This window comes from Eubalaena glacialis, chromosome 4 (assembly GCF_028564815.1).
Source record: "Eubalaena glacialis isolate mEubGla1 chromosome 4, mEubGla1.1.hap2.+ XY, whole genome shotgun sequence".
Classification (NCBI taxonomy): Eukaryota; Metazoa; Chordata; class Mammalia; order Artiodactyla; family Balaenidae; genus Eubalaena; species Eubalaena glacialis.
In genome coordinates, this window is record NC_083719.1 from 19278869 (window position 1) to 19290016 (window position 11148).

The 11148-nt window shown below is 34.4% G+C and overlaps 1 pseudogene; it reads right to left on the reverse strand.

Annotated features, from left to right (window-relative positions):
* Positions 1-786: 786 nt before the first annotated feature.
* LOC133089602 (vacuolar protein sorting-associated protein 29-like) lies at positions 787-1364 on the reverse strand (annotated as a pseudogene).
* Positions 1365-11148: the final 9784 nt, after the last annotated feature.

The window sequence follows — 11148 nt, forward strand, 5'->3', positions numbered from 1 at the left end:
ATTTTTTTGCAAAGTGGGTCTACTGGCAACATTTTCTTTCAATTTTTGTCAGAAAAAGTCTTTATTTCTTCTTCACTTAGGATAATTTCACTGAATCCAGAAATTTAGATTGGTGGGTTTTTTCCTTTCAGTGTTTTAAATATCTTACTTGCATGGTGTCTGAACACAAGTCTAATGTAATTCTTATCCTTGCTCATTTGTAGGTAGGATGTGTATTTTCCCCCTCTGGCTTATTTCAAGATTTTCTCCTGTCTTTGTTTTATTTGCAGTTTGAATATGACATGCCTTGGTATAGATTTGTTGTTATTTATTCTGCTCAGTTTTCTCTGAGCTTCCCTAATCTGTGGTTTCTGGTCTCTCATTAATTTTGGAAATTCCTCAGCTCAATTTTTTTTTTAAATGAAAGGTAACTGTTTATTACTGGAGAAGAGAAGAATGTCTACAAGAAAATCTAGATTCTTTCCCCTCATGCACTACTTTGGTAATAAAGTTCCAAATATCAAATATGAAGATATTTACAAGGATAAATTTTTCTTAACATGTGGCCATTTACTGTGTGGTGGACATTTTTTCATAGAAATCATATACTTAAACTAAATATAATCTTATAGTTTACAAGAAGCTTAGAACATTGTATTAACAGAAGACGAGATTATGTTTTACTGCAAAATATTATAAAAGTGATACAATTTTGTGGCTCTTAAACGTTTAATTACTTGAGTTGAACAGGGAAATGAAAAGAAAAAAAAAAAACCCAACAGAAAAATCATCAGGACACGCCTCGCTTTAAGATTTTTTGTATTAGGTTCGTTCTACTTTCACGACGTCTCTAATTAGCTGATACACACAAGTGACAACTGTAGAAGCCTGGATATCCATCAACACAAATGAAGGAATAATGTTTGTTTCCAAGGCATTATATGCTCCAGTGGCAGAACCTGGATTAATGTAGACTTTATTTTCATGCTCAAATGCTTCAGATATTTGTGTGTGTCCTGAAATAAGGATATCCACATCAAACTGCTTCTGCAACAGGCCTAAGCTGGCCATATCTCCCCATGGAATAACTTGATGTCCATGGATCAAACCAATTTTGAACTGCCCAATAGTTAACGACTTTCTGTTCTTGATAATTCAGATTCTCATTGAAGTCTCCTCTCACAATATGAACATCACCAGCCAGAGTCTGGAGGTAGTCATAAGTCTCTTTGGTACAAAGGTTTCCAGTGCAGAGAGTGTGCGGAATCTTTCCTGGCACCAGCGGTTTTTTGAATTTAGCTGGCAAACTGTTGCTCCGGTGTGGGATGTGCAGGTCTCCTAATACCAACACCAACATCCTGTCACTGGGCTCCGCTCAGTCACCACCACCGCTGCCGCCCTCCCTTCCTCAGACGCCTCGGCGTCTCAAATATTTTTCCATCCCTTTCTCTCTTCTTCTGGATTACATGTATTACATTGTTTATAATTGTACTGTAGTTCTTGGATGTACTTTTTGATTTTTTTTCATTTTTCTCTTGCTTTTCAGTTTGCGAAGTTTCTTTTGACATGTCTTTTAGCTCACTGACTCTTGCCTCAGTAATTTCCAAGCTATTGATGAGTCCAAAGGGCACTCTTCATTTCTGTTATAATGTTTTTGACTTCCAGCATTAAAATTTTTTTTCTTAGGGTTTTCATTTCTCTTCTTAACGTTACCCATCAGTTCTTGCATGTTTTCCACTCTTCCGTTAGTTCAGCATACTAATCGTAACTATTTTAAATCCCCAGTCTGATAATTCTAAAGTCTCTGCTATACCTGAGTCTGGGTTCTGATGCTCACTTGGTCTATTGAACTGGTTTTTTCTATTTGTTTGTTTTTGGTTTTTCATTCATTTGTTTAGTTGTTTGCTTTTAGCATGGCTTATAATACCTTGTTGAAAGCACACGTGATGTATTGGGTAAAAAGGTACTGAAGTAAACAGGCCTTTAGTGGGAGGTGTTAAGTTTATGTGGCAAGAGGTTAAACTGTGTTAATGTTTGCTATAGCTGTATGCATTAGAGGCTAATGTTTACTCTAGTGTCTTTCATTTTGTCTCCTGCTTGTCTTCTTAAAAAGGGTCTGAGCTTTGCAGTCCTTTTAGCTGTAATCCCTGATTATACAGGAGCCTGGTCTCTGTGGGGTAAGGAGTGGGGTTAGGGGGAGCATCCTATAGTCCTATGATTAGGTCTCAGGTTTTTAGTGAGCATGTGCTCTGAGGATGTGACTTCAATAGTGCTTCTCAGCACTTTTTTCCCCCTGTAGGTGAGAAGGCTAGTAAGGGTGTAATTTCCCTTTCCCAAAGTTGGTAAGCTCTGGTAAAATAGTTTCTTTTGAGTGTAGTCCTTTATAAAGGGAACAGAATGTTCGGGAGTATTTCAAAACGGTTACTTTTCCTCTCCCAACTACAAGAAGCATAAGGGGATCTTTCTCTGATCTTCAATGTGAGAAGCTGGTAAGGATCCTGGAGGTAAAACTCATAAATGTGAGCTCTGTTCCCCCAAACTTGGCCCCTGGTGTTTTGATTTCAAGCTAGTTTACATTGCACCTTCGGCAATTTGTCAATAACATTTGAAGTGTTCCCATAGGTTCTGGCTCCAGCTTGGGTTTTTGCTCTTGGCTATGGTGTTGGAAAGCTGTGATTTTTGGTATCCATCTCTCCAGCTTTCAGGGCAGTGATTTATCCTTGACCTCACTTTTCTTATAGATCTAAGAAAAGTTGATATTCAGTTTCTTCAGCTTTTTCTTTATTTTGAGGAGGGAGTGAGAACTTCCATGCTCTTTACATGTCAGGCCAGAAACTGGAAGTACAGACCGCTGTCCACTTCAAAGCCAGCAATGGTCTATCAAGTCTTTCTCTGGGATTAGCATCTGAACCTCTTGAGGGAGGCCATTATTCTGTCTACTACAGGCCCCAAGTTCACAGATCAAAGAAGTAGGATTAGAACATAGGTTCCCTTCACCCTGGGCCATCTCTTTAAGTACCTTTTAAATTTGTTTAAAATCCTCTCTCTCTCTCTTCTTCTCAAAACACCAGCTTTACAATTATTTTCTCATTTGGATAACATTTTCTTTTGCCTATGACACTGTTTCTACTAAAACTCTACAAATGTGGTTTCAGTTTGGACTTCAGTCTCTCTGCCTAAGATGATCCTTGATAAAAAGTGCCCTGAAATTATATCTAGCAATTAGCATCAAAATTCATAGCCCTTACCAGAAGGCTATACATTACAAATTGATTTAGCCCATGAAGCCACATCCCTCTGTGAAATTAGATGCAGTCATATAATATTGGAGACCTACAGACTATTATTATGAACATTATAGAGATGAGAAGATAACTGAAATAAACAACTGGTACTAAAAACAATAAACATGGTCAGTATTTCTATGCTTCCAGGTATATAAACTCATATAAGTTCAGATATACTCTTCTGTTAAATTTCACTGGATGTAGCATCAATATTTCAAGTGCCCTATTAGTTAGTTTCAATGATCCTTACATAGAAACAAAGTTTCAATAAACAATCTAATATCATTTACAAAAGGAAAGATAAGTTTTCAAAGCAAATTCCTTCAACATAACATTAATACAACCTGGAATTATATGGTGTGATAAAAAAATCTTAAAAAGGACTAAATTTGTCTATATTGCTCATAAATTTTGAAAAATTTTGAATCTTGGGCATGAGGCCCAAGTCCAGGTCAAATGGATATTCAATTCAAATTGCCATCTGCTAGATATTTTTGAAACTGATGTAGTATAAATTTGTATTTAAATGTATTTTAGCCCTTAAAATGTTCATACCACAAAATCACCATTTTGACTGGCATTAATTAGAATATTTGTCTGGCGGTATTGGCAGAAAGGCCAAGAATTGAATATAGTAACAATGTACCAAATTAATTGCCTACTGTGATGGACATCTAGGGCCAAATATTCAAAGGGCATCTACAACTTCTTCTATGAGGGCAGGTTTGAGCTATTAGTTTCAAATAATGTATACATTGCCAATCCTGTTTCAACAGAACAAAAGGATGTCAGTGGAATGCTTTCAGGGGTAAGAAGGTAGAAGAAAGTTTTTTCTGACTATGACTAAATTGTAAGGCACCAGCCACACAGATTAAGAGACTGCCGCAAGTGGTTCTAGTATGCAGATTTATCTTCTGCAATTATATTCCTGAGTGTGGTAGAACTATAGACAGCTTACAAAATCTATTATTTTAAAGAAATTTCATTGCATATAGCCTATATTCTTTAGTAAGATGCCATAAAAATAAAAAGCGTAAGAATGCTTTATTCTATGCTATTTCATAGTTTTTCATATAAAACAAAACTTAATGATGTATAATTACATAAAATCTATATATTTTGAACTAATATAATTATATTTATACTATAGGAAGAGCAGATATTATATCGCTATTAAACTCTAAAAATAATGTGATAAATCATGTTCTTTTGGGACAAATATTAGCTACGCAAAGTGGAAGACAATAAGGTATAATCATTACACTTTCAGGAGTTGGACAATTATTTAAAATGTCTTAGACCTATTATAATATGCTTTTTTAAAAAATATATATATTTACTATTTTTTTTAATTTTTATTTTTATTTATTTATTTATTTATTTTTGGCTGTGTTGGGTCTTCGTTTCTGTGCGAGGGCTTTCTCTAGTTGCGGCGAGCGGGCCTCTCACTGTCGCGGCCTCTCTTGTTGCGGAGCACAGGCTCCAGACGCGCAGGCTCAGTAGTTGTGGCTCACGGGACCAGTTGCTCCATGGCATGTGGGATCTTCCCAGACCAGGGCTCGAACCCGTGCCCCCTGCATTGGCAGGCAGATTCTCAACCACTGCGCCACCAGGGAAGCCCTATAATATGCTTTTTTTTGAATTTTATTTTATTTATTTTTTATACAGCAGGTTCTTACTAGTTATCTATTTTATACATATTAGTGTATATATGTCAATCCCAATCTCCCAATTCATCCCACCACCACCGTATAATATTCTTGTAATCTAAGAATTAAAATATAGAATTAGTATAGATTATTCAGTGCATTCTCAATTATGAAGGGAAACATTACCAACAATTTGTTGTGGTTTATTTTGGACATATGGATTTTTAAAATTTTAATTATTATATTTTTTACCATACATATATAGTAAATATATATCCTGTTAAGAGCTAATTAAATAAAAATGTTACCTACTTATTTTGTACAAATCTTTATTGTGTATAACTCCTCAATGCAAACACTGGTACTAATTTTTGAAATTGTGTTTCTGTGATAGATATAGGACTTATGATATCAACATATTAAAGGATCCCTGTGAATACTTGTTGTAAGTGGTAATAAATATTTATAGCCAATCTAATATAAAGGAAATAATTTATCATAAGGACTTAATGTAAACAACTAAATTCTTTATCATCTATTTCATTATCTCTAAATATCTTCTAATTATTTAATCAAAAAATTGTGAAGCTATTATGAAGGTGTTCTCAAATGAGAACACATAAATGAAAAAATCTTGAATACTAGCAGCGATATGGATTTTTTTTATAGTCTGACCTCAACCTGTTTACCCCTGCAGCTACAGCTCCCATTCTCTTCCAGGTAATTTGTTTTAAATTGTGCTGTTGTTAGCATTGTCAGACAAAATACAGGGAATCCAGTTAAATTTGCATTTCAAATAAACAACAGATACTTCTTTTAGTATAGTTTGTGTCAAATATTGCATGGTTCAATAATACTAAATCAATACTTAATACTAAAAATACTAGTTAGAGTAGAGCAGTGTGGAATAGAATAGAGTATGGTATCAGTCCCATGCAATAGTTATACTAAAAAAAAAAAAGAATTGTTTATTAAGAATTCAAATTTAATTAGCTTTCCTGTACTTTTATTTACTAAATCCAGAACCCCTAACCATTGCTAATTTGGTTAAGCTGGGAAGTATGTTTCCCAGAGTCTCTGTCACTGTATATAGAGTTAGCCCAAAGAGGACCTTGCATATAATTTAAATGATGGAAATGAAGCGGCCACTATTACTCTGTAAGTCTTTGAGGTCAGATATGGTAATGAACAGAGAATTGTCAATAGGGCTTCAGCTGAATCTCACTCACCACTGCTTAGCCCAGGACTCTGCATCTTGAGTGCTAATCTTTCATGGGTGGTAGTGGCCCCAGAAGTTTGGTTGTAGCAAGAGCCTCCATAGACTTTTCCAGGAGCTGGCAGGGACATGCTTGGATTCTCAGCTTCCCCCACAAAAGCTCCAATTCGCTCATCTGTCTTATGCTTCATGAAGTGTTGTTAGTCTATCTTTGTGTCTACTCATTCAACCAATCTTTACTTCTCAGCTCCTCACTCCTGTAATATCCATGACTTTCATAATTCTCATCGTGATTCTTCATCTCTGACTAAATTCAGATAATTATGGACAATGGAGGTCTCAATAATCTTATCTAGTTATTTGCTTTCACTGTAAATTGGCAAATGTGGCAATTTGCTTAGCGGGTATATCGCCTCCTTATGGATCATATTGTGTTAAGTAAGTGAACCCTCTTACTATTACCCCTATCAATCCATCAACAAAAGGTTTGTTTCCTGTCTTGCAATGTTGGCTGCTGTTTTATAGATGTTATTTCCCAATGGAGGTAGGATTAATGGAAGAATAAAGTTTTCCTTAAACTGGTTAGTTGAAAGTGCCACTTGGACATATTGGGATCCTCAGACCAGTTGACCAACAAGCAAAGAAGCAGGTTAGCATACTGGTTGAAGTGACTTATTCTGACTTTATAGAGGAACATAGGTTTACAATGGAAGAAGTGCAGAAAATGCCTGGAATTCAGGAGAAACTTTGAGTTGCTTCTAATCGATAGAATATGATGATGTCAATGTGGTTATCACTCCTTTGGTTATGTTACATTATATAAGGCTGTGTCTTAGCTGATTGCAGAGAGATCCTCTCCCGCTTTTCTTGAGGAGACAAGATGTTATGGCAAGACTGTCTAAGGAGGGACTAACTTGGAAGCAAACCATGGACAGTCTCTAGGAGCTGAGGGCCTCATTTTTACAGCTGCAAGGGATTGAATTCTGCCAACAACCACAGGGTTTTGGAAGAAAACACAAGCTCCAGAAAGGAAGACAGCCTGGCTGACACCTTGACTAGAGCTTTGTGAGACCCTGAACAGAAAAACTAGCTAAGCTATATCTAGATTCTTAACTCACAGAAACTGTGAGTTAGATAAGGAATCTGTGTTGTTATAAGCTGATAATTCTATGGTAATTTGTTACACAGCAATAGAAAATTAATACATCCCAGAACACTCATAATGATTCTGCTTTCCTGACAAACCTGATTGATTCCCACTTCATGGTACATACTACAGTTGGATTTTTTAGAGTTTTTCCCCAGTTCTTTTGAGATGTAATGGACATACAACATTATATATGTATAAGGTATATAACATAATGATTTCATATGTGACTATATTGCAGAATGATTACCACAATAAGATTAGTTAACATCCATCACCTCACAGTTACAATTTGTGTGTGTGTGTGATGAGAACTTTAAAGATCTACTCTCTTAGCAACTTCCAAATATACAATAATACAGTATCACTAACTATAATCATAATGTTGAACATTATGACCCCAGAGCTAATTTATCTTTTAAGTTTGTACCTTTTGACCAGCGTCACCTAATTCCACCATCTACTATCCCCCACCTCTGGCAACCACAGATCTGATCTCTGCTTCAGTGAGTTTGTTTTTCTGAAAAATTCCACAGATAGGTGACCTCATCCAGTATTTGTCTTTCTCTCTCTTACTGACTTATGTCATTACTGTTTCTCCTCACTAAACTGAAAACTTCATGAAGGAGTTTCTTCTTTGTATCTCCAGTCTCAATATACGAGGTACCAAATGAATAGCTGCAGAGTGACAATGACTGACTGATCAAATCAATGAAGTAATGAACAAATTATGATTCCATATCAGATTTTGTTTGGAAAGCGAGAATGAACCATGAGAGCTAAAATTGTCCTTATTCTCTGTAAGGATGGTGAATTGCTAACATTTCGAATTACTAGCATAACGTTGCTTCAGGAGAAGTTTAAAAAATCATTTTAGTTCTCTGATTATGAGTTATCATGATATACAGAGTTTGACATTAGAATCACTTGAGGTACTCATTTAAAAATGCAGACTTATGGCCCTTAACTCAGGTACAGTGGTTTAGGGTTTTTCAGAGTGGGTCTCAGAACATGCTTTTTACACAGACTCCTCAAATGATGTTTATTCACACAAACATTTGACAACTATTTCTGGAGAAACATGACTTTCCTTTTACAAAATTTTTTAAAAAATATCTGTTTTTACATAAAGTAGGTTCTTCACTGTGCAAACTAGAAAATCAAAATCTTCTATACTTATAATTAGGTAATAACAATGAGTTCATATACTGTTGCTTAAAGTCAGAAGACAACTGAATTGAAGAAATGAACGAATTAGACTAAGGGATATATGCCAACAAATGAAAAGGATCATCTAACGACCATGTAGAACTGCAATTTCAGAATTTTATTTTATGTATTATGTGTTAAAAATTATACTCTTGATTCACTTACTTTTTGAAATGTTAAAGTTCAGAAAACAATCTTTTTTTTAACTTAACTGTGAACATAGTGTCAGATTGTTAGTGTTTTTCCATAACTTTAAAAAGAAACCCTGATTCCATTTCTGTTAATTAGATCTCAGGTTTATAAAAAGAATTTTAATATTTATGTCTTGGTCCTTGTTGAAAGGAGGATATTCTGTTAGCATTTCACTAGTATAATGATATATTATCTTTAAATCTACTCGTCAAAAAAGTCCATGAGTCATTCACTGAAAAATGAGTAATCAAGAAATTCTTTAGCATGCATTGTTACACCAAAATCAATAATATGTTTTATAGAAAATATTCTGATCAACTTTTAATGGTAAATGTATTTATATTATACTTACTAACATAAAGCAATTACAGTTTTCTAGAAACTTGAGAGAGCGTGAGAAAGCTGTACACTAGTACAAAAGTAGAAATGGTTTATAGTAGTTTGTAGAAATTAATGTTTAATAAAAGGGTAGGGCTTCCCTGGTGGCGCAGTGGTTGAGAATCTGCCTGCCAGTGCAGGGGATGCGGGTTCGAGCCCTGGTTTGGGAGGATCCCGCATGCCGCTGAGCGACTGGGCCCGTGAGCCACAATAACTGAGCCTGCGCGTCTGGAGCCTGTGCTCCGCAACAAGAGAGGCCGTGACAGTGAGAGGCCCGCGCACCGTGATGAGGAGTGGCCCCCGCTTGCCGCAGTTAGAGAAAGCCCTCGCATAGAAACAAAGACCCAACACAGCTATAAATAAAAAAATAAATTAAATTAAAAAATAAAAGGGTAATAAATTTATTTCAATGTTATAATACCAAACACTAATTTGCCTTTAAAACATATAAAGTAATTAAAGTACATGATGTTATTTCTTACTAGCTCATCTATCCACATCTCAATGTGTTTTGCAAAGTGACATGAAATGAGTTAATTCTTAACAAAAATAAGACTTAATTATTAAAATTGCAATATAATAAATGGCTTCAAAATTGCATTTTTTGTACTGTATGTTAATTAACTTTTTAAAAATTGATTTTTAAATGTACTTATAGAAGTATTCATTTATGACCTTTCCAGTACCAACATTTTCTGATTAAAAGAAAAAACAAAACAAAACAAAAAAACAGCTCTCCTAAATTTTGAAATTGGGAAGCTTAGTAGATATTGTGAAAAAATGGAACACTGGAAAAAAGCCTGGCAATTCAATCAAGTGACACGGTTCAAATATGGAAATATCTCATCAATATATTACTAAAATACAGTGGTTTATTGGAGTTTTAAAAGCTTAAATAAATAAATATGCAGGCAAGATGACATTTTAAGAACACGATAAGTTAAGATTTAGACAGCCACCCATAATATATGTGTTAGTGGCAATCATTTTATTTCAGAACTGTTCTATCATAAGTATACTTTGACAAATATATGTATTGTTTATAATGTTATATATTTTAAAATGTTAATAAGTTTAGATTTTTTAAGAAAGGTATTAAGAAAACAATTATATTGCAGTAATGACAAATATATTTAAGATATACTGTGAAGTACAGTAAAAATAGTACTGGGCAAAGAATCAGAAACCATACCATCTGCACATTCTCACCAAATTATTAGCCATTTGATCTTGGATAAGTTAAATATAAGATGGGGTTAACTTAAAAATTAAATATGATGATAATTAAGTTGGTTCTTAAACTGGTCAATATTATTAATGAATATTAAATGCTTAACACTCATTTGTAAAGGATGTCTTTTAATTATTTGTGCATTAATTCACAAAATACTGCAATGTAAGTTAAAATTTGCGACCAAATACTATCAGATATGTTTTTAAACTGATTTAATTCTATCAAATAATTATAAACACAACATTGCCAACTGATTAAATTTAGGCTGTACACATAAATTTAACCTGTACATATATGATAGAAAGACATTCACAATTTGGTATTAATTTTGCCAATTGAGTCCAATTATTTCATTAAGTTTCCACTTATAGATTTTCAGTATCCTTGACTTTTACGATTTTAAAATAGGAATGACTTATCATCTCTAAAATCCAGCTAATGAAACTTAACCTTCAGTGGCCCTCAGGGACATAAGACCCTTCTAGGTTCTTGTTATTAAAAGTGTGTTCCTTTCTTAAATTGGGCCCTCGATATTGCATAAGCTTCAGGCTTCAGGTACTCATATACATTTCCAACTACTAAAGACGGACTCCTTTATTTCCCTTTTTTCCAGTGTATGTGTGTGTATATGTGTATATAGGTATGTATATAGTTGTTTATATATGTATGTGTGTGTCTGTGTGTATCTGCTGTTGTTGTCTTTTAATATTTAAATATACATATTCCTCCAAGGGAAGAATTTTAATAGGCCTAGTTTGAATAGCTTGCCTATCCCAAAAGTTAGGGATGAGAGCAAATCAATTTGTTTTGAAGCTGAATTATAATCAGTCTTGGAATAGGAAGACAGAACTTTTAGA